The sequence below is a fragment of the Saccopteryx bilineata genome, chromosome X (assembly GCF_036850765.1).
Source record: "Saccopteryx bilineata isolate mSacBil1 chromosome X, mSacBil1_pri_phased_curated, whole genome shotgun sequence".
NCBI lineage: Eukaryota > Metazoa > Chordata > Mammalia > Chiroptera > Emballonuridae > Saccopteryx > Saccopteryx bilineata.
In genome coordinates, this window is record NC_089502.1 from 48,131,418 (window position 1) to 48,155,118 (window position 23,701).

Consider the following 23,701-nt stretch of genomic DNA (forward strand, 5'->3'; position numbering starts at 1 on the left):
TAAATCATTCATTTTTTTCTCATCAAGCAATATTTTATAGTTTACATGCTTTATAGTTGGTTTAAACATTTACCCATTGAAGGAAATCTGTGCTGTTTTCATGTTTTGACTATTATGAAACTGCTATGAATGTAAGATTACATTTCTCTGAGATAAATACCAAGAACTGTAATTTCTTGGTTATGTTGTGATTGCATGGTTAGTATAAAAAGAAACTGCAACATTTTATTTATAATTATATGTATTAAGGTAATATTTTTAAAGAGCTTAAAAAGGTAAACAATCTCAACAAATAATTATTATTAAAATAAAAAATTCCATATTTTATACCTCTGAGGCAATGTCAGCTTTCACTAGCATTCTCTTGAAGATTTTTGCAACAGCAGAAAACAATATAAAATAGAAGATGTAGTGAAGTTGCAGTATGATTTTAAAATTTACTCAATTTCTTCTGCCAGAAATTAACTCATTTCTCTGCCCCCTCCTTTTATAATACAGCTCTTCAAAAGCATCTGAATGTGATGTGTTCACTTCATAGTTTTCTAATATTTTTAAGCTAATTTATTTATTGTTTTATCCTAACTACTACATTTGTTCTTTTCAAAGTCATGACTTCTTTTTTTTTTTTTTTTTACAGAGGCAGAGATAGACAGGGACAGACAGACAGGAATGGAGAGAGATGAGAAGCATCAATCATCAGTTTCTCTTTGTGCGTTGCGACTTCTTAGTTGTTCATTGATTGCTTTCTCACATGTGCCTTGACCGTGGGCCTTCAGCAGACCAAGTAACCCCCTGCTGGAGCCAGCGACCTTGGGTCCAAGCTGGTGAGCTCTTTGCTCATGCCAGATGAGCCCGCACTCAAGCTGGCGACCTCGGGGTCTCGAACCTGGGTCCTTCCGCATCCCAGTCCGATACTCTATCCACTGCGCCACCACCTGGTCAGGCTCATGACTTCTACATTGCTAAATCCACTGACCAACTATCACTCTTCAATCTGTATATATCAAACTTATTTAAAATAAAAGGATAGCCTGATCAGGCAGTGGTGCATTGCATAGTTTTGGCCTAGGATGCTGAGGACCCAGGTTTGAAACCCCGAGGTCACCGCCTTGAGCGTGGGCTCATCCAGCTTGAGCTTGGGGTTGCTGGCTTGATCACGGGGTCAATGGCTTAAGCACGAGATCATAGACATGACCCCATGGTGTCTAGCTTAAGCCCAAGGTCACTGGCTTGAAGTACAAGGTCGCTGGCTTGAGCAAGGGATCATTGGCTTGGTTGGAGCCCTCCATCAAGGCACATGTGAGAAAACAATCAATGAACAACTAAGATGCCGCAACAATGTGTTGATGCTTCTCATCTCTCCCCCTTGCTGTCTGTCTGTCACTGTCACTTCCCCTCTCTTTTGCTGAAAAATAATAAAATAAAATAAAATAAAATGAAAGTAGAAATGAGTTTGAGCTTTATTTTCGTTGTCTTCAGTTTCTCTCTTTAGCATGATCTTTTAGAATCAATCTTCACACAGTAAATAAATAATTAGAAATGCTTTTTATATGAGGAACTGACATTCACAGATTGTAAAATACCAAGAAGAAAACCAAACAAATAAACAAAAAATCATGCCTTGAAATGCAGTCAACCACTAGGAAATCTAGATATGTATACATGAAGAAATACAGCTTCCACACCATGGTACCAGGCTCTCTCTGAGCATTGGGAGGCTACAAAATGTTCTATATTTTGCACTAGAGTGAAATATAGTTTAATGTAGTTTCCTCCTAGTGTTGAAGTTTACTTTCTCCATGTCCTGATAGTCTATACTGTATTGACTAAAGACTTCCTGTTCTTTCTGTGGCCGTTTTCTTTATTTTTTAAAAAATGAGCTAAAGCAGGGTTTTCACAGTGCTTTTTCCAAAGTGAATGGGTTACCTGGACTTTTGATTAAATTCATGCTGTATTCCTTCTCTGTTTCCACCCCATCCCCTCTAGCCATGTGACAGTAACTTTCAAAATTCAGTTAATTTACTGACTTGCCTGATGTGACAAAGCAGGAGATTATTTATCCCATGAGCACACATTCCATGCATGGAAAATAACAAGCATTGTCAGAACAAATGGATACTTTTGTGAAGTAAACTTAGCATTTAAAAACAGCAAACAGGCAATTTTCTTAAGGCCATGACCCAAGAAAACCTCATTGAAATACAGCTTAATACATGTTGCTTCAAGTTGCTACAAAATTTTTTCAAGAAAAATTATGTATCAAAATTGCAATTGTTAAAATGAAATAAAACACTCAGCTTATTATGTGCTTATCAGGAGAAGGACAATTGAAATGACAAGCACTGTAAACAATCTAACTTCTATTTGGTTTGAAATTCTTATAAGAACTACATATTTTAAACATAAATCTTAATTATCATTATTGTCATTATAACACAGGGTGGGCAAAAGTAGGTTTACAGTTGTTTGTGTGGACAATAATACAATTATTAATACATAATGCAAAAATAAACTCTGTTTCGTATACTCACAAATGTAAATTTACTTTTGCCCCACCCTGTATAAAAATACCACCACTCTAAAAATAATGAATATATCCTTGGTACTATAACATGAAAAAAATATATTCAAAGAAAGAATGTTGTTCAATTATGTGCTTATGCTTATATCGTGATTTTTTCTTTTTCTTTTTTTTTTTCTTTTTTGTTTATATAATATAGGCAATTTTGAAACAGACCATAGTGATAAGGGAAGTAAGTAAATAGAAGTAAAAAATTTTAATATTTTTATTATATATTTATCGCTTTTCCTTAACAAAGTTAAGATGCAGTTAAGAACAGCGTAGATCTTGGGGGTGTAAATTCTAGGGCATAGCAGACTTTCAAAGGTCATGTGGGGTGTTCGAAGGCAAAACAACAAGCAATAAAATGGTCTCTGGTACTATTTGAGTAAGAAGTGATATAAATAGAGAATTTTACTGAGTTGAAATATATGTTATGGTGAATGAGTAGAATTGGAAGTTAGCTTGGAGGAATCTAAGGCAGTGTTTTTCAACAACTGGTCCATGAACCTGTGTGGATCTGCCAGAAATTTAATGCTAGTTCATGAAAAATTTAACCACCGTGATATTATATAAGTGGTCTTAGTCAAATTCGTTTATGCTCAGGGTGATTGCCACTTATCAGCCTGTACCATCAATGAAAATACTATTGAAGTTGTCTTAGATATCTTTGGAACTTCTAAGCTCATTCAAACAGGCTTTTGCACCATGCAGAGCATTTACAAATCATGGGCAAAACATTCGGACAAACTTAAGTACTATTCAATGCATCGTACATGTGGAGATCAGAAATCAAACACCAGCTTGTACAGTGTTGCATGGTTATGTGAAGTAAGATAAAAATTTATTTGTTGTGTGTTTCTATTTAGGCTGGGTAGGTTATATGCAGGTTCTGACTCTCACCTCTCTCTGTGGTTCATTTTTTTCACACATGCATAAACAGCATTCAGAGAAACTTATATAGTGTTCAATGTATCGTACATGTGGTATTTGGTAACCAAGCACCAGCTTGTACTGTAATGGACTGTTGTGTGCAGTATGCTAAAACTTTATCTGTTGTGTGTTTCCATTCTGGCCACCTCCCTTTCTAGTTGTACATTTTTTTTCATACCTGGGAAAATAGTCATGCATGTATTCTCCTGTTCAAAACGTGTCCACATAATGTAGAAGTAAATTGTATGTTTCAGGGTCATTGTGTTATAAATTTTAAACCCTACAAAATGGAAAGAAAAACTACAACAAAACATGTAAACCTTCTTCAAAAGCAGAAATAGTAATCATGGAAAGTAGTGTTGACATGAAAAGTAAACCAAGTACTAGGACTTGAAGTTTAAAAGAAAAAGTAAAAACAAAATGTGTAGATAACTTAGAACATACAACAGAAACTAAAAAAAGAGGAAGAAACTTTGTTAGACAGAGTGATAAAAATTATTCAAAATTTGGTTTAACTGTACCACTGGATTCATTCTAAATGTACCTTGCAGACTCAAAGCAAGCACTTAAAGACAAAAATATATATATTGCTTAGAACAAATTTAGGTCTATTTTTTTCTTTTTATTTATATTAATTTATTGTGTTTACATAGTTACAAGTGTTCCCCCAAATATATCTCCCTTCATCCCCCCATGTTTTCCTTGATACCTCCTTTGCTTCCTCTTCCACTGCCTTCCCCCCTTCCCTCCATGATATTTACTATCCTGCTCTCTCTCTGTGTTATATGTATATGTTATATGTATGTGCTTTCACTAATGTCTTTCCTTTCTTTGATCCCCTGCTCTCTTCCCCTTTCCCTCTGAACATTTTTCCCTCTGGACTCTTTGAACCCTTCTCTGCCTCTCGTCTGTTCCTCAGTTCAAATTGTTCATTGGATTCCTCATATGAGTGAGGTAATATGCTATTTTTTTTTCTGTGCCTGGGCTTATTTTGTTTAGCATAATAGACTCCACGACCATCCATGTTGTCACAAAGGGTAAGATTTCTTTCTTTTTCATGGCCATGTAGTATTCCATTGTGTATATGTACCACTGCCTTTATTTTTTTTTTAGATTATAGATTTCTTTATTTCAGCATTTTTTTTAATAAATTTTTATTAATGGTAATGGGATGACATTAATAAATCAGAGTACATATATTCAAAGAAAACATGTCTAGGTTATTTTGTCATCAAATTATGTTGCAAACCCCTCGCCCAAAGTCAGATTGTCCTCCGTCACCCTCTATCTAGTTCTCTGTGCCCCTCCCCCTCCCCCTAACTCTCTCCCTCCCTCCCTCCCATGTCCTCCCTCCCCCCCCACCCTTGGTAACCACCACACTCTTGTCCATGTCTCTTAGTCTCATTTTTATGTTCCACCAATGTATGGAATCATGTAGTTCTTGTTTTTTTCTGATTTGCTTATTTCACTCCTTATAATGTTATCAAGATCCCACCATTTTGCTGTAAATGATCTGATGTCATCATTTCTTATGGCTGAGTAGTATTCCATAGTGTATATGTGCCACATCTTCTTTATCCAGTCATCTATTGAAGGGCTTTTTGGTTGTTTCCATGTCTTGGCCACTGTGAACAGGTACCACTGCTTTTTAATCTGCTCATCTACTGATAAACACTTGGGCTGTTTCCAGATCTTGGCTATTGTAAACAATGCTGCAATAAAAATGGGGGACCATTTCTTTTTTTGAATCAGTGATGTGTTATTCTTAGAATATATTCTTAGAAGTGGGATAGCTGGGTCAAAAGGCAGTTTGATTTTTAATTTTTTAAGGAATCTCCATAACGTTTTACACAGTGGCTGCACCATTCAGCATTCTCATGAGCAGTGCAGGAGGGTTCCCTTTTCTCCACACCCTTGCCAGCACATTTTACGTCTTGTTTTGATAATGAGTGCTATTTTGACAGGTGTGAGGTGGTATCTCATTGTGGTGTTAATGTGCATTTTTCTAATGTTTAATGATGTTGAACATTTTTTCATATGCCCATTGGCCACCTGTATGTCCTCTTTGGAGAAGTGCTTATTCAGTTCTTTTGCCCAATTTTTTATTGAATTTTTTATTTTCCTGGTGTTGAGTTTTACAAGTTCTTTATAGATTTTGGTTATTAACCAAATATCGGATGTGTTGGCGAATATGTTCTCCCATTGTGTGGGTTGTCTTTTTATTTTGTTCATGTTGTCTTTTGCTGTGGAAAAGCTTTTTACTTTGATATAGTCCATTTGTTTATTCTGTCCTGGTGAAGGGGGGCACCCCTGCCTTGTTCCTGTTCTTAAAAGGATTGCTTTTAATTGCTGACCATTGCGTATGATGTTGGCTGTGGGTTTGTCATAGATGGCCTTTACCACGTTGAGGTATGTTCCCTGTATTCCCACTTTGCTAAAAGTTTTGATCATAAACAGGTGCTGGGTTTTTGGGGTTTTTTTAGGTGCTGGGTTTTATCAAATGCTTTTCCTGCATCTATTGAAATTATCATGTGGTTTTTATCCTACTTTTCGTTTTTGTGATGAATCGTGTTGATTGATTTGCAAATATTATACTAGCCTTGCCTCCCCAGAGTAAATCCAACTTAATCATGACGTATGTTTTTTTTTTGTTTGTTTGTTTGTTTTTTTATGTATTGTTGGATCCAGTTTGCTAATATTTCGTTGGGAATTTTAGTATCTACGTTCATCAGGAATATTAGCTTATGGTTTTCTTTCTTTGTAGTGTCTTTGCCTGGTTTTGGAATGAGGATTATGTTCGCCTCATTAAAGAAGTTTGGAAAATTACTTTCCTCTTAAATTTTTTAAAATAGCTTGAGAAGTATAGGAGTTAGTTCTTCTTTGAATATTTGGTAAAATTTGTCAGTGAAGCCATTATGTCTGGGACTTTTGTTTGTTGGGAGTTTTTTCTATCCCTTGTTCTTTCTCTTCTCTTTCAAGAACCCCTATGATGCAGATATTATTTCTCTTCATATTATCACAGAGTTCTTTTATAGTTGCCTCATATTTTTTGAGCCTCTTGTCTTTTTGATGCTCTATTTCTGTGTTTTTATTTATCTTGTCCTCTAAGTCACTGATTTGACCCTTTGCTTCATTCAGCCTGCTGTTGATTCCTTATAGTGTAGTCTTCATTTCTGATATTGTAATTGTTATTTCTGATTGAATTTTTTATGATTTCAGTCTCCTTTTTGATGTTTACAATTTATTTAGGTGCTCATTAAGTCTATTCATTGTAGCTCTAAGATCATTAAGCATCCAAACAATCATTATTTTAAACTCTGTATCCAGTAATTTGGTTACTTCCATCTCATTCAGTTGTTTTTCTGGAGATTTCTCTTGCTGATTTGTTTGTATTACATTTCTCTGTCTTCCCAATTTTTCTGTGTGTGATTTGCTAGCCTGTTAAGGTAGTGTGGCTGAGGCTGGTATATGGAATGTGGTCCCTCTTCCAGGGCTTTATCCCTTAGCATCTGCTGGTTGCTCAGATTTTAATTCTCCTTAACAAGTTGAGCCACATAAAATTCTTAATTTCTCTGCTATTTGTTTGCTGAACCCAGCAGGAAACTTCTGTGTTTATGATGGGGTTAGTGGGCTTATGTTGCTTTCTGGCCCCAGTTGAAACTCTATCCAGGCCTTTATATATTTTTTAATTTCTTTTTCAGAATGGTAAGTCCACAGGAATGTGGTAGGTGTGACCTCTAAGAAACAGAGGTGTGGTCTGCCCAGTTACTCTCTGGGTTTGGGACATATTCTCTGTATCATAATTGGGTAGTATAGCTCAGGTGTCCCTGAAACCTGAGTCACTGTCCCTCCCCTTTACTTCCTCCTTTCTGAACCACCTTTCATGCTGATTGGAGCTGGAAAGGTTTCTGGAGGTGGTTCAATTAGCTCTACTTTAAAAAGCTTTTGCTGGACACAGTGTGTGCCCTTCCCCTTATCTATGGCCATCTTAGTATTGGAGAATGACTCAGGACAAGTATTCCTCTCCTTGTCACCATTTGTGTCCCTGTGCCTCCATCCTTCCATCTTCCTCATGCAAAACCAATCCTTTCAGCTCTCTTCATCCTCAGAGCCCCAGGTAAGTGGCTGTGAGTGAGATTTTTTGTGCTGGTCCTTTCAGGCTGCAACTTCTTTGCAAGCCATATCCTGAAGACAGAAATTCCACTGTTCTCCCCAATTAATGCTGTCAGGCTATCTCCTCTAGTCTCTGGGTCTCTAGTCTGGGGCTCTGGTCTTGTTACTGATGACTTCTGCCTCTCATGGTCTCTCTCCCCACAATGAGAATCCATCTGGACTCTCAGCCACCGCTTGCTCCTTGGTGTGGGGGAGTCCCTACCATGTCCGCACACTTCCTACCAGTCTTAGTGTGGTTTTATTCTGTGCTCCTTGGTTTTTGAGTCCTGTTCTTTTAGTCCAAAGTTGATTTTTTACTATGATTGTTCTTAAATTAATTTGTAATACAGTTTGGTCCTGAGAGGTAGCAGTTTGTATGTCTGCCTACTCTGCTGCCATCTTGGACAGGATCACTAGGTCTGTTTTCAAATAATTATCTTCTGCTTCTCTAAGGGTACAAGTAACTTATAATAACAAAGTAATTATAATTCTTTTCCTGTTTCACTGTGTTATTCATTTTATGTATATATGCAAATGTACATATACATGCTTGCATAAATGCTATATATTATATTGAACAGTTACCTGTCAAATTAAGAATAAAAAAATCATCTTTATTTTCACTCTTTTTATTCTTTTTTTCAATAGTCTTTCTTTCCTTGTGTAGATCTGAATTTCTGACCTGTAAGATTTTACCTCTTTAAGATCTTTTTTTTTCTTTTGGCATTTCTTGCCAATCCAGTCTACTGTTACTACATTTTATTATTTCTTTGTCTTAGGATAATTTCACAGAGTACAGAAGTCTAAAATTATTTTTTTCCTCAGCATTTTAAATATTTCACTTGACTCTTTTTGCGTAATTGATTTTTGAGGATAAATTGTATTTAATGCTTAACTTTTTTCCTAAGGTATTCTAACTTATTACCAAAATGTTAAGATACATTTCAAATAATGTATCATTAGTTCAAAATGAATAGTGATTTGTAATAGAATTTGAATTCATCTAGACAATCAAACCAAAAACAAAAACAACAAAAATCAAGACACACACAAGAATAGGAGCAATTAACTAATGATATCTCAGTGCCAAGCTTGTTGTTAGGGAGAAAAATTATGAGTAGACGTGTTTTTGTTTATTGATTTTCTTATTGTTAGACTTTGCTGGTATCCACAGACTTAAATGTAGCTCTAAATATTTTGTATTATGGAAAAAGATGTATTGAGAAGTGTGAGATTATTTTTAGTTAGATTCATATAAAACTATTCACTTCTGAGGTAAGTAGTGTCAACCATTAGATCAACAGAGTAGAAGGTTTTGGCTTATCTGAGATTTTATTTATTTTTTATTTATTGATTTTTTTTTTAGAGAGAGGAGAGACAGATAAATAGAAGTGGAACGAGCAAGAAGCATCAATTTTTAACAGTTACCTCTTGTATGTGCCTTGACTGGGCCAGCCTGGGATTTCAAACCTATTACCTCAACATTCCAGGTCCAAATTTATCCACCACAACACTATGCACAAGGCTTATCTGAGGGTTTAGAGCCTTGAAAGTATCTTAAATTTCTATTTCTGCTCTTTTAAAAACTACAGATGTACTGCTTAGAAAATATTTCAAAAATGAATCCCTATACATATGTTTATCGTATATTATATCAGTGTCATTTTTGTATAATTATAAAAGAACTAGAAAGCCCAGCAGTCAAACAAAATGACCGCTGTTCTAGATATTATAAATTGTAATTAAAATGATTTGTGCAAAGGTGTCTGCTAATTCAAACTGAATTACCCAGGGCAGGCGGCGAGGACGCCCCTTTGCTTAGTGCCCCACGGGGTTTCCCCCTTCTACTTGCTTAATTGCTTAAAGTAGAGTGCAATGAAGGAAAACACTGGCGGTACATTTCTTAAGAGCCACCGCTAGCTCAATAAATAAAGGTGATTTAAATAATAAAATGTTAATTCACATGTCAAAGATCTCTTTGTACACATTTTCTGTGTAGATCTTTCCATCATTTTTAAGCTCGCCTTGCAGAAGGATGCAAAGTTCCAGTTTGATGGTAAACTTGACCATGAAGGTGAAAGCAATAAAGTCCTGGTCCAGGCAAGTTAATAGGTTTGTTTCCCATGGACGCAAAAGCAAACGAACTATTAATGGATCGAATGCTATCCATGTACTGTTTGCTATTTGGATGCTGATTAGTCAATAATGTATTCAAGAGTGGTGGATAATTCTCAATTAGTGGAACTACAATGTTTCCGTACTTGCAACATTGAGAAAATCCTTTCTGCCACGGTCAAATAGATTAGTTTCTAACTTGAAGTTTAAGGACTGACAGTGTTCACATTTAATATTCATGTCACCAGAGGAATGCTCAAAAATTAAAGTTTCTCCCTTTGAAACTGTTTTAATCCTTTTTGCGTTTCAGTCAGCATTACTCTGTCGTTTTTGTTTTTGTTTTTTTTTGCATTTCTCTCTTGACTTTGTTCAAGGAACTCATTTTGTTGAGACAGGCTTTTTTGTCTTGCATCTGAGGCAAGCCTTGTTTCTCTATGCTCATCAGTCTCATTTGCCGAGAAAGACGCATTTGCTCTGTGACTTAAGCAAGCCTTGTTTTTTCCGCTCAGTGGTTTCTTTTTGTCGAGAAAGCCGTTTTTGTGCAGCTTTAGCTCCTTTTCTCTCCTCTTCAGTGCTGTATTTCCTAGGAGGCATTCTTAAAAGAAATTACATTAAGGCAGAAAAGATGGCAGCGGAGTAGGCAGATGCACAGACACCCAGCTCTCACCACCAAACTGGAATACAAATCAATTTAGGAAAAATCAGCATGAAAAACCAACTCTGAACTACAAGAACAGCTCTCAAAAACCAAGGAGCAAAGAAGAAGCCACAAAAAACCTGGTAGGGAGTGCCTGAATTTCCCCTGCTTACAGGAAGAGAGGGGGGGTGAGGCTGAGAGCCCAGAGGGGATCTCACGCAAGGAAAAAGGGCAGAAACTACTGCTCACAGCCACTTGCCTGGCAACCAGAGAGCGAGGTATGTTGAAAAGACCAGCTTATCTCCCAAGTGGAAAGGACAAGGAGAGGGACAGACTGTGAGGGGTTAGGAATGCAGGAGATGAACTAAAAAAGCTGACACATCCATGCTGGAGGCAGCCATAGCTGGGGGAGGGACTGAACCTTTCACAAAATAGAGCAGAATTGCTTCTGGATCAGAGATCTCCAGACATCTATTCAGCTCTTATCAGCGCAACAAGACACAGCTGAAAACAAGAAGTGGGGAGGAGGGGCAGTAACTCAGGTCTCCATGGAGAAGCTGAGAAAACACCCTGCCCCCAGTGAGATTAGCTGGCTAAAGAGGCCTTCAGAGTCTCAGGTTACACCCACTACATTTCTGGATACAGTTTCAAGGAACCCCATGCTGAGATCAGTAAAAAGACTATCACCTGTTAAGAAAACAAACAAATCAAGACTTCAACGCTGCCCAAATCCGAAAGTGGATTACAGATGACAGCTAATACCAACCCAAGAAGACCTAGAAATAACTGAAAACTGGAGGCAGACAAAACCAAGCCTAGACTCAACCAACTCTACAAATAAAAAAACCCAAAACAGACAATGAGAAGACAAAGAAGTGCAATCCAAATGAAACCACAAGAGACACCTTCAAAAGATGAACTGAGTGATAGGGAAATAATCAAACTTCCAGATGCGGAGTTCAAAATAATGATTGTAAGGATGCTTAGGGATCTTAGAACAACAAAGGATGGTCATTATGAACACCTAAATAAATAAATACCAAGTATAAAAAAGAATCAGTCGGAGATGACAAATACAATATCAGAAATAAAGACCACAATGGAAGGAATTAAAAACAGGATAGATAGAGCTGAGGATCAAATCAGTGAGTTGGAGGCCAACTGGAATGAAGACATGAAAGCAGAGAAGAAAAGAGAAAAGAGACTCAAAAAGTCAGAGGAAATCCTTAGAGAACTCTGTGACAACATGAAGAGAAATGACATCTGCATCATAGGGGTTCCTGAAGAAGAAGAAAAAGAACAAGGGATAGAGACTTTGTTCAATCATATCATAGCTGAAAACTTCCCTAAATTAATGCAAGAGAAACTCTCACAAGTCCAAGAAGCACAGAAGACTCCATTAAAGAGAAACCCAAAGAAACCTACACCAAGACACATCATAATTAAAATACCAAAACTAAGTGATAAAGAGAAAATATTAAAAGCTGCAAGAGAAAAAAAAGTTATCACCTACAAAGGAGCCCCCATAGGGATGACATCCAACTTCTCAACAGAAACACTTGAGGCCAGAAGGGAATGGCAAGAAATATTCAAAGAAATGCAGAACAAGAACCTACAACCAAGACTACTTTATCCAGCAAGGCTATCATTTAAAATCGAAGGAGAAATAAAAAGCTTCCCAGACAAAAAACAACTTAAGGAATTCATTACAACCAAACCAATGCTGCAGGAAATGTTAGGGGCCCTGTTGTAAACAGATCAAAGTGGGAAAAGAATATAGCAAAAAAGGAATACACCTTTAAAGAAGAAAATGGCAATAAACAACTTCATATCAATAATAACCTTAAACATAAATGGATTAAATGATCCAATAAAAAGACATAGGGTAGCTGCGTGGATTAGAAAACAGGACCCATACATATGCTGTCTACAAGAGACACACCTTAGAACAAAAGATACACATAGATTGAAAGTAAAAGGATGGAAAAAAAAAACATTTCATGCAAATGGAAATGAAAAAAAAGCTGGGGTGGCAATACTTATATCTTACAGATTGGACTTTAAAACAAAGGATATAGTAAGAGATAAAGAAGGCCACTACATAATGATAAAAGGAGTAATCCAAAAGGAAGATATAACTATTATAAATATCTATGCACCTAATATAGGAGCACCCAAATATATAAAGCATACTTTAGAGATTTAAAGGGCGAGATCAACAGCAATCCTATAATAGTAGGGGATTTCAACATCCCACTAACATCACTAGATAGATCCTCAAGAAAGAAAATTAACAAAGAAACAGCAGACTTATTGGAAACACTAGATCAACTTGATTTAATAGATATCTTCAGAACCATTCACCCTAAAGCAGCAGAATATACATTCTTTTCAAGTGCTCATGGTACATTCTCTAGGATAGACCACATGTTAGGGCACAAAAGTGCTCTCAACAAATTTAAGAAGACTGAAATCATATCAAGCACTTTCTCTGATCACAATGGCATGAAACTAGAAATGAACCACAACAGAAAAGCTCAAAAATTCTCAAACACATGGAAACTATATAGCAGGGTGTTAAATAATGAATGGATTAAGAATGAGATCAAAGAAGAAATAAAAAAATTCCTAGAAACGAATGACAATGAGCGTACAACAACTCAAAATTTATGGGACACAGCAAAAACAGTACTGAGAGGGAAGTTCATAGCATTACAGGCACACTTTCAGAAGCTAGAAAAAGCTCAAATAAACAACTTAACCCTGCATCTAAAAGAATTAGAAAAAGAACAGCAAGTAAAACCCAGAGCTAGTAGAAGGAAGGAAATAATAAAGGTCAGAGGAGAAATAAATGACATAGACGCTAAAGAAACAATACAGAGGATCAATGAAACTAGGAGCTGGCTCTATGAAAAGGTAAATAAGATTGATGAACCTTTAACTAGACTCACCAAGAAAAAGAGAGAGGACTCAAATAAATAAAATTAGAAATGAGAGAGGAGAAACAACAAGTGACACAACAGAAATACAAAATATTGTAAGAAAATACTATGAAGAACTGTATGCCAAAAAACTAAACAACCTAGATGAAATGGACAAATTCCTTGAAACATACAATCTTCTAAAAATCAATCTGGAAGAATCAGAAAACCTAAACAGACTGATTACAACAAATGAGATCGAAACAGTTATCAAAAAACTCCCAACAGAGAAAAGCCTGGGGCCCGATGGCTTCACAACGGAATTCTACCAAATATTCAAAGAAGAACTAACTCCTATCCTTCTCAAACTATTTCAAAAAATTCAAGAGGAAGGAAGACTTCCAAGCTCCTTTTAAGACGCGAGCATAATTCTGATTCTAAAACCAGGCAAAGAAAGAAAATTATAGGCCAATATCTCTGATGAATATAGATGCTAAAATCCTCAACAAAATATTAGCAAACCAAATCCAACAATATATGGAAAAAATCATACACCATGATCAAGTGGGATTTATTCTGGGGAGGCAAGGATGGTACAATATTCGTAAATCAATCAATGTGATTCATCACATAAACAAAAAGAAGGAGAAAAACCATATGATAATTTCAATAGATGCAGAAAAAGCATTTGATAAAATCCAGCACCCATTCATGATCAAATCTCTCAGCAAAGTGGGAATACAGGGAACATACCTCAACATGATAAAAGCCACCTATGAGAAACCCACAGCCAACATCATACTCAATGGGCAAAAATTAAAAGTAATACCCTTAAGATCAGGAACAAGGCAGGAGTGCCCCCTTTCACCACTCTTATTTAACATAGTCCTGGAAGTCCTAGCTACAGCAATCAGACAAGAAGAAGAAATAAAAGGCATTCAAGTTGGAAAAGAAGAAGTAAAACTATCATTATTTGCAGATGATATGATATTGTATATAGAAAACCCTAAAGTCTCAGTCAAAATGCTACTGGACCTGATAAATGAATTCAGAAAAGTGGCAGGATATAAACTGAATACTCAGAAATCAGAGACATTTTTATACACCAACAATGAACAGTCAGAAAGAGAAATTAAGGAAACAATCCCCTTCACAATTACAACCAAAAAAATAAAGTACCTAGGAGTAAACTTAACCAAGGAGACTAAAGACTTGTACTCGGAAAATTACAAAGCATTGATAAAAGAAATCAAGGAAGATACAAACAAGTGGAAGCATATACCGTGCTCATGGTTAAGAAGAATAAACATCATTAAAATGTCTATTTTACCCAAAGTAATCTATAAATTCAATGCAATACCAATTAAAATGCCAATGACATACTTCAAAGATATAGACCACATATTCCAAAAATTTATATGGAACCAAAAGAGAACACGAATAGCCTCAGCAATCTTAAAAAAGAAGAAGATAGTGGGAGGTATCTCACTTCCTGATTTCAAGTTATACTACAAGGCCATTGTACTCAAAACAGCCTGGTACTGGCATAAGAACAGGCATACAGATTAATGGAACAGAACAGAGAAGTCAGAAATGAACCCACAGTTCTATGGACAACTGATATTTGACAAAGGAGGTAAGGAAATACAATGGAGAAAAGACAGCCTCTTTAACAAATGGTGTTGGGAAAATTGGACAGCTACCTGCAAAAAAAATGAAACTAGATCACCAGCTTATACCACTCACAAAAATAAACTCAAAATGGATAAAAGACTTAAATGTAGGCCGTGAAAGCATAAGCATCTTAGAAGAAAACATAGGCAGTAAGCTATCCGACATCTCTCGGAGCAATATATTTGCTGATTTATCTCCACAGGGAAGTGAAATAAAAGGATAAACAAATTGGACTATATCAAACTAAAAAGCTTTTGCACAGCTAAAGACAACAAGAACAGAATAAAAAGACAAACTACACAATGGGAGAACATATTTGACAATACGTCTGACAAGGGGTTAATAACCAAAATTTATAAAGAACTTGTAAATCTCAACACCAGGAAGACAAACAATCCAATCCAAAAATGGGCAAAAGAGATGAATAGACACTTCTCCAAAGAGGACATACAGATGGTCAATAAGCATATGAAAAAATGCTCAATATCACTAATCATTAGAGAAATGCAAATTAAAACCATAATGAGATATCACCTCACACCAGCCAGAATGGTGGTCATCAAGAAATCAACACAGAATAAGTGCTGGCGAGGATGTGGAGAAAAGGGAACACTCCTGCATTGCTGGTCGGAATGCAGACTGTTGCAGCCACTGTGGAAAACAGTATGAAGATTTCTTCAAAAAACTGAAAATTGAACTGCCTTTTGACCCAGCTATCCCACTTTTAGGAATATACCCCAAGGACACCATAGAACGGTTCCAAAAGGAGAAGTGCACCCCCATGTTTGTGGCAGCATTGTTCACAATAGCAAAGATCTGGAAGCAGCCCAAGTGTCCGTCAGAGGACGAGTGGATTAAAAAGCTTCGGTACATATATACTATGGAATACTACTCAGCCATAAGAAATTATGACATTGGATCATTTACAATAACATGGATGGACCTTGATAACATTATACGGAGTGAAATAAGTAAATCAGAAAAAAACTAAGAACTATATGAATCCATACATAGAAGGGACATAAAAATGAGAATCAGAGACATGAACAAGAATGTGATGGCAACAGCGGTGGGGGGGTGGGCAGAGGGGGGATGGGGCGCAGAAGGAAAGAGGGGTTGGGGGAGGGGAGGGGCACAAGAAAACCAGATAGAAGGTGACAGAAGACAATTTAACTTTGGGGGAGGGGTACACAGCACAATCAAATGTCAAAATAATCTAGAGATGTTTTCTTTCAACATATGTACCCTGATTTATCAATGTCACTGCATTAAATTTAATAAATAAATTTAAAAAAAGAAATTACGTTAAGATGTATTTTTTATGTAAAACAGATGATTGCCAATGCAAACAAATGTTCACCTTCCCCCTGACACGCTCAATTTGCGTTCAGCCTTAAATTGTTTCAAAAGCAGATGATTGCCAATGCAAACAAATGTTCACCCTCCCCCTTACCCACTCAATTTGCGTTCAGCCGTGGCAACTTCACCCCATTGGCTAGTACAGTTACGCAAGCAACCAATAAGCTATCTGCAACAAACACACTTAAGCCGCATATAATAAAGATTATAGACTCTTAACACATTTGGAAAGTATCTTGATTTATAACTAGCCATATACAACCTAAAGTTATTTTTTAGAGTTTGTAATGCAAAGACAATCACTTCTGTAATTTGTGTTTGAATTTTAATAAAGACAATTTCAAAAGAAGCTTTGGATGAATACAGAAAAAAAATATTATCAATTCGACTGAAATGGTAAAATATTTGCTATAACCATATTAGAAGTGCTTTTAAAACAGTAGTTGAAAAAAAATAGTGAATCTTCAACTAGCTGAGGTGTTTTCTTGCAGTATGAATATTTATTCTGGCCATTAGGAAAACTTTTGCTTAAATAGTATTTTATAGTTTATCTTGTCATTCAAAGATTATCTTTCCTCTTTTCAATGTTTCCCTTTCCCCTGTTATGTAGGGCATTCAGCATCCTACATTTTATTGATTTTAAAATATTTTTATTATTTATTCATTTTAGACAGGCAGGGAGAAAGAGATAGAACAGGGGGAGGAGCAGGAAGCACCAACTCCCATATGTACCTTGACCTGGCAAGCCAGGGTTTTGAACTGGTGACCTCAGCATCCAGGTCATTGCTCTATCTACTGCGCAACTATATGTCAGGCCAGAATTCTACCTTTTAAATAGAAAACTAAAATCTAGTAGATCTATTAGCATTCCCAAATTTCCAAAAAGAAAATGGTAGAATGTTTACCAGAAACCAGGTTCTCTTTATACTTGTCTGGTTCTTCATCTACTATACTACTATTATAATCCTCCAGAAATCAGCCTTATCTTTCTTGGTGGGGATAGTATCTAACTGATATTTTAGCATAAAACCTTTATTGTTATTCTTATAATTTTATATAATAACTACCTACTCATACATGGATTTTATCTGCTTCAATCTTTTAGCAAAGACCATGACTGATATAGTATTATAGGTGCTAAACAAATAAAACTTGCCCATTTATTTATATATTATTCACTCATTCAATTAATGTTCATTATATTCTTGCTAATGATCTGTTATGCACTGAGAAAGAGTTAAAAACACAACAGAAATTATAGCACATATAGTTCACACACTGCATCAAGCACTTTTTTTTTTTTTAGCAAGAGAGTCAGGAATAAACAGACAGGAAAGGAGAGAAATGAGAAGCACCTTAGTTGTTCATTGATTGCTTTCTCATATGTGCTTTGAACGGGGAGCTCCAGCTGAGCCAGTGACCTCCTGCTCAAGCAAGCAACCTTTGGGCTAAAGCCAGCCAAGGTCATGTCTATGACCACATGTTCAAGTGTATGTATCCATGGTCAGGTGGTAATCTCAGGGTTTCAAACCCAAACCCTCTGCATCCCAGACCAATACTCTATCTACTGCACAACTGCCTGGTGAGGTGCATCAACCACACTTTTCTATGCAGTTAATATTTTTATTAAATTCAACTTTTTGAGTATGTATAATATCATTGTTTTACACATGAATAATTGAGGCACAGAGAGGTTTAAATACCTTGTTCAAGTTTCCTGTCTAGCAAATGGTATTGCTTAGATTAAAAACCAGGTAGCTTAGCACCGGACCCTAGTATTATTTTATTATGTTGTTCCAGAATATTTCTTGATTTTATGAATTTTATGGTCTACTTAGAAAAGAGATACTAAAGTAAACAAATAAACTTATTTTTTATTTGTAGTATGATAATTAACCTCAAATGAGCAAGAACAAAATTTTATGGGAAAGAATAAGACATATATAATTTATCATGAGTGATTAAGACAAACCTATATGGTTAAACACAAGAATCAAAACATCATGTTCAAAATAGTATGGATAATGGTATTTTTATATTCTTTTTTATAAATAAAACTTAAAAAGTTATCTAGTAATGTATTTCAATCTTTTTAAATTCAAAATTGTATCTTTAGATTTTTTTTCAAAATTAAAAAGAAAGTGGGCCTGACTTGATGATGACATAATGAGTAGAACATTGGCCTGAGATGCTGAAGACCCAGGTTTGAAACGCTGAGGCTGCTGGCTTGAGCACAGGTTCTCCAGCTTGAGTGCAGGGTCACTGGCTAGAGCATGGGATCATAGACATGATCCCATTGTCACTGGTTTGAAGCCAAAGGTTTCTGGCTTGAGCAAGTGGTTGCTGGCTTGAGCAAAGAGTAGCTGGTTCAGCTGGCACCTGCTTTCAAGGAACATATGAGAAAGCAATCGATGAACAACTAAGGCACCGTAAGGAAGACTTGATGCTTCTCATCTCTCTCCCTTTCCATCTATCTGTCCCTCTCCCTTACTTTCTCTCTCTCTTGCAAAAAATTTTTTTGAATAATCTTTTACTTGGTTCAGTTTTACATCTAAAATAAAAGCTATATAACAGTTCAGCTGGTGTGGTTTGGTTTACTTACAAAAGCATTTATCTTGAGAATTATAACTAAAATGTGGAATCAATGAAGTTAAAAGCTCAAATTACTCATAGACTTAGTGTTTCATTGTTAGTAAAGCAACTTTAAATAAAATTCAACCCTATTATAAGAATCATCAATAGGGAATTATTTAAATCTCCATTTAAGTGATATGTCATGCTACAATTGCTATTTGTCTGGGATTTTTGCATGATGGTTACTCTAGCTGAAATAATTTTCATGAGTTTATGTGTTCAAATCAAAGAGTAGAAGACAGAAGTGAATTAAATAATTGAAGATCAGAAGTATGTATTTTACAAAAATTTTAAATATGAAAGAGACATTTCAGATGATGTCAGAGAAATGGCACCGTAAGGAGTAATACCGATAAATCTCCCCCAAAATTCAACAAGATCTTCAACCAAAGACAGAAAAATCTATCCTTGGAGCCTCCAGAAGTTCCACACTAAACGCGAAGGTATGATTGAGCGAAAAATTGACTAAATATATAATCAACCCCGAAGGAAATAAGGAGGAAGAAACACTCCACCTTTCTCACTAACCTAAATAAGGGCTGCTTTCACTGGGAACTGAGAGTATAGGGACTAAGGTGGGCATAGGGTATGAATAGAACCAGACTATGGCATAAACATGCGAACCAGGCTGTGGCACGGACATCCAAGCCAAGGAAAAACTGTGCTTGTGGCAACCCAGTCAAGACAAGCTAACGCTCACGTCAAACCCAGACAAAGAAAGGCACTTGGGACAGCCATCCGCCCAGATCTCCTGGTTGGCGCATGCAGGTAGTGGGTGAGAGATTCCTCCTAGAGCTCCAGGAGTGGGTGCCCGTGTTACCGGAAAGAGGATCAGGGTCAGAGGCCTTTCTGTGGGCCAAAAGCGGAGTCTCGGGGTTGCCACTGTGCCCCAAAAAGCAGCACGTGGGGAGTGAGTGGGAGCAAAATTCCCTATGCTCAAACTTTTCCATGCAGGTGGAGCGCCTCACCCGGAGTGAGAGGCAGCCAGCCTGATCTCCTGGTCAGCGAGCGCGGAGAGTGGGCAAGAGATTGCCCCGGGAGTGGGCGCCCATGTTCTCGGAAAGAGGGGTAGAGTCAGAGGCCTTTCTGTGGGCCGAAACCAGAGTCTTGAGGTCACCCCTGTGCCATGAAAAGCAGCGCGTGGTGAGTGAGTGGGAGCGAAATTTTCTATGTTGGAATTTTTCTGTGCAGGCGGGGCACCTCACCGAGAGTGAGAGGCAGCTGGCCAGATACCCTGGTCGGCAAGCGCAGATAGTGGGTGAGAGATTCCCCCAGGAGTGGGCACACGTGTTCCCGAACAGAGGGGCAGAGTCAGAGATCGTTGTGTGAGCTGAAGCCCTGCCTGAATATACTAGCGGCTCTGACTGATTGAGCCCTACCCAAAACCCTATGCTGAGTGGCAATACAGTGGGTATTTGCCAGCTCTTTGAGCCTCTTACTATCCAGGCAGAGGCAGCAGTAAACCCATAGTTGGATCATCAGGCTACTAATTCAGGAAGGAAAAACTAGGAGAGAGGCTCCGGGAACACAGTCTCTCTCATTGGCGGAGCCTGCTAATGATACTGAGCCTTGACTGCCAACGAGACTGAAGCCCAATATATGACATCGCCATAGAGACTTCTCAACTGCAAACCCCTACCTAAGCGAGCCACAAGGGCAGAACACGGAGTGCAGAATCACCGACCAGGAATAGGAAGAGAAAAGAAAAAGCAAGAAGATAATCTCTCAAAATCAAGAATAATTCACAGACTTTATAACTTATCCCATTTTATTATATTTGTTTGTTTGTTTCTCTTATCTTCTTGTCTTGATTATTTTCTTCCTCTTCCAATTCCGTGGTTTAATTCTCTGCTGGTCTTAATCTCTCCTCTCCTTAAACTATACTACCCATAAGTGTTACATCTCCCATTATCTTTTCTCTCTTTTTACTTTCTCTCTATGAGGGTTGTACTCCAAAACCTTTAACTCTCTCTCTCCTTTTATTCTTTTTTCTTCTTTTTGTGGTTTGCTCTTTTTTTATTCATTCTTTTCTCCCTCTATATTAGTTTCCTCCTTTCTCCTTTACGTCTCCTCTCATTAAATCCTCAATAACGAACAAATTACTTTATCTAGGACTCAAATTTATTTTTGCGGCACTTAGGGGGTTTTTACTTCCCTTTTTTAACTCACTAGCAGTGCTCCCAACCCTGGCTCTCCATTTTATGTAGTTCTTGCTCCACTAAATACAATAGTAATTTTTTTAATTTTTCACCCATTTTTCCTGTTTCCCTCTTATTCCTCTCATCATATCTCTTAGTCAACCAACACCTAAAAGCAAATCATTTTATTCTTGACCCAAATTTTTTCCTTTTTTGCATTTTGTGGGTACATATTCCCTTTTTTGCCCCTTTATCACTTCTCCCCAACTCAGACCCTCCATTATAGGTAGTTTTTGTTCTATTTAGCACAATATAATTAACAGTTTACCACAAGACTTTCTCAAGAAGGAGGGGAGAGGACAGGAGAGGAAAAAAAGGGGGGGGAATAATAATTTTTTTATTTATAATTTTATATTTTTTATCTTTATTTTTTAACTTTTTATTCTTCATTAATTCTCATTAATACTATCAACAAAACCACCCTCAGATGTCATTAAGGAAAAAGAAATGGAATATCATGGATACAAAAGAAAGAGGTAGCACAGATAGATGAGGAAAAATCTATGAAGAAAAATTTAATTTATTGGAAACCTTGGAGCTAAATGACAGAGAATTTAAAATAGAAATCCTAAAAATACTCAGACATATACAAGAACACACAGAAAGGCAATTTAGGGAGCTCAGAAAACAACACCATGAACACAGAGAATATATTACCAAGGAAATTGAAACTATAAAAACAAATCAAACAGAGATGAAAAACTCAATTCACAAGCTGAAAAATGAGGTAACAAGCTTAGCTAATAGAACAGGCCTATTAGTGAAATAGAAGACAAGCAACTTGAGGCACAACAGAGAGAAGAAAAGAAAGACTCAAAAATTAAAAAAAAAAATGAGAAAGCCCTACAGAAATTGTCTGATTCCATCAAAAAGAATAACATAAGAATAATAGGTATATCAGAGGGAGAAGAGAGAGAAAATGGAATAGAGAACATATTCAAAAAAATAATAGATGAGAACTTCTCAAGCCTGTGGAAAGAACTAAACCCACAATTCAAGAAGAAACAGAACTCTGAGTTTTCTTAACCCCAACAAACCAACTCCAAGGCACATCATAATGAAATTGGCACAAACCAACGACAAAGAAAAAATTGTAAAGGCAGACAGGGAAAAGAAGAATACAACATACAAAGAAAGGCCCATTAGATTATCATGAGATTTCTCAACAGAAACTCTACAAGTTAGAAGAGAGTGGACTAAAATATTTAAAGTCCTGAAAGAGAGGAACTTTCAGCCACAAATACTATACCCATCAAAGCTATCCTTCAAATATGAAGGAGAAATAAAAACATTCACAGATACAGGAAAGATGAGGGAATTTATCATCAGAAAACCCAGACTACAGGAATTACTAAACAAGGTTTTCCAACCAGATACAAAGAACAAAACAAAACAAAACCACAAGTAAAATCTCCACCAAGAACACAAAAAAACCAAATTTAAACTGTGACAACAACAACAAAAAAAGGAGGGAAGAGGACGGAGATTAACAGTAGCGAAGAACGATGAAGTGCAAAAGTACTCACAAGATAGTGCACTACAATGAACAGGGTAGGAACCCTTTTCATTACTTAATGGTAAACACCATTAAAAAAACCACCACAGAAGCACATGACTTAAAAAATATGGCAACAGAGGAAAGATGTATGGAATATAGCCAAACAAAAACAAAAGATAGAAAAACAAAACAGACCAATCAAACAAGACACAAAACTAACAGAAAGCAATGTATAAAATGGCAATAGGAAACCCACAAGTGTCAATAATTACACTAAATGTAAACAGATTAAACTCACCAATAAAAAGGCACAGAGTAGCAGGATGGATTAAAAAAGAAAATTCAACTGTATGCACCCTACAAGAAACTCATCTAAGCAACAAGGATAAAAACAAATTCAAAATGAAAGGCTGAAACAATACTCCAAGCAAATAACATCCAAGAAAAAGCAGGTGTAGCAATACTCATATCTGATAATGCTGACTACAAGAAAGCAAAAGTACTCAGAGACAAAAATGGTCATTTCATAATGATTAAGGGGACACTGAATCAAGAAGACATAACAATTCTTAATATATATTCACCAAAACAAAGGAGCACCAAAATATATAAGACAGCTACTTATTGACCTTAAAACAAAAACTGACAAAAATACAATCATACTTGGAGACCTCAATACACCGCTGACGGCTCTAGATTGGTCATCCAAACAGAGAATCAATAAAGATATATTGGTCTTAAACAAAACACTAGAGCACCTAGATATGATAGATATCTACAGGACATTTCATCCGAAAGTGACAGAGTATACATTTTTCTCCAGTGTACATGGATCTTTCTCAAGAATTGACCATATGTTGGGCCACAAAAACAACATCAGCAAATTCAGAAAAATTAAAGTTGTACCAAGCATATTTTCTGATCATAAAGCCTTGAAACTAGAATTCAACTGCAAAAAAGAGGGACAAAATCCCACAAAATGTGGAAACTAAACAACATACTTTTAAAAAATGATGGGTC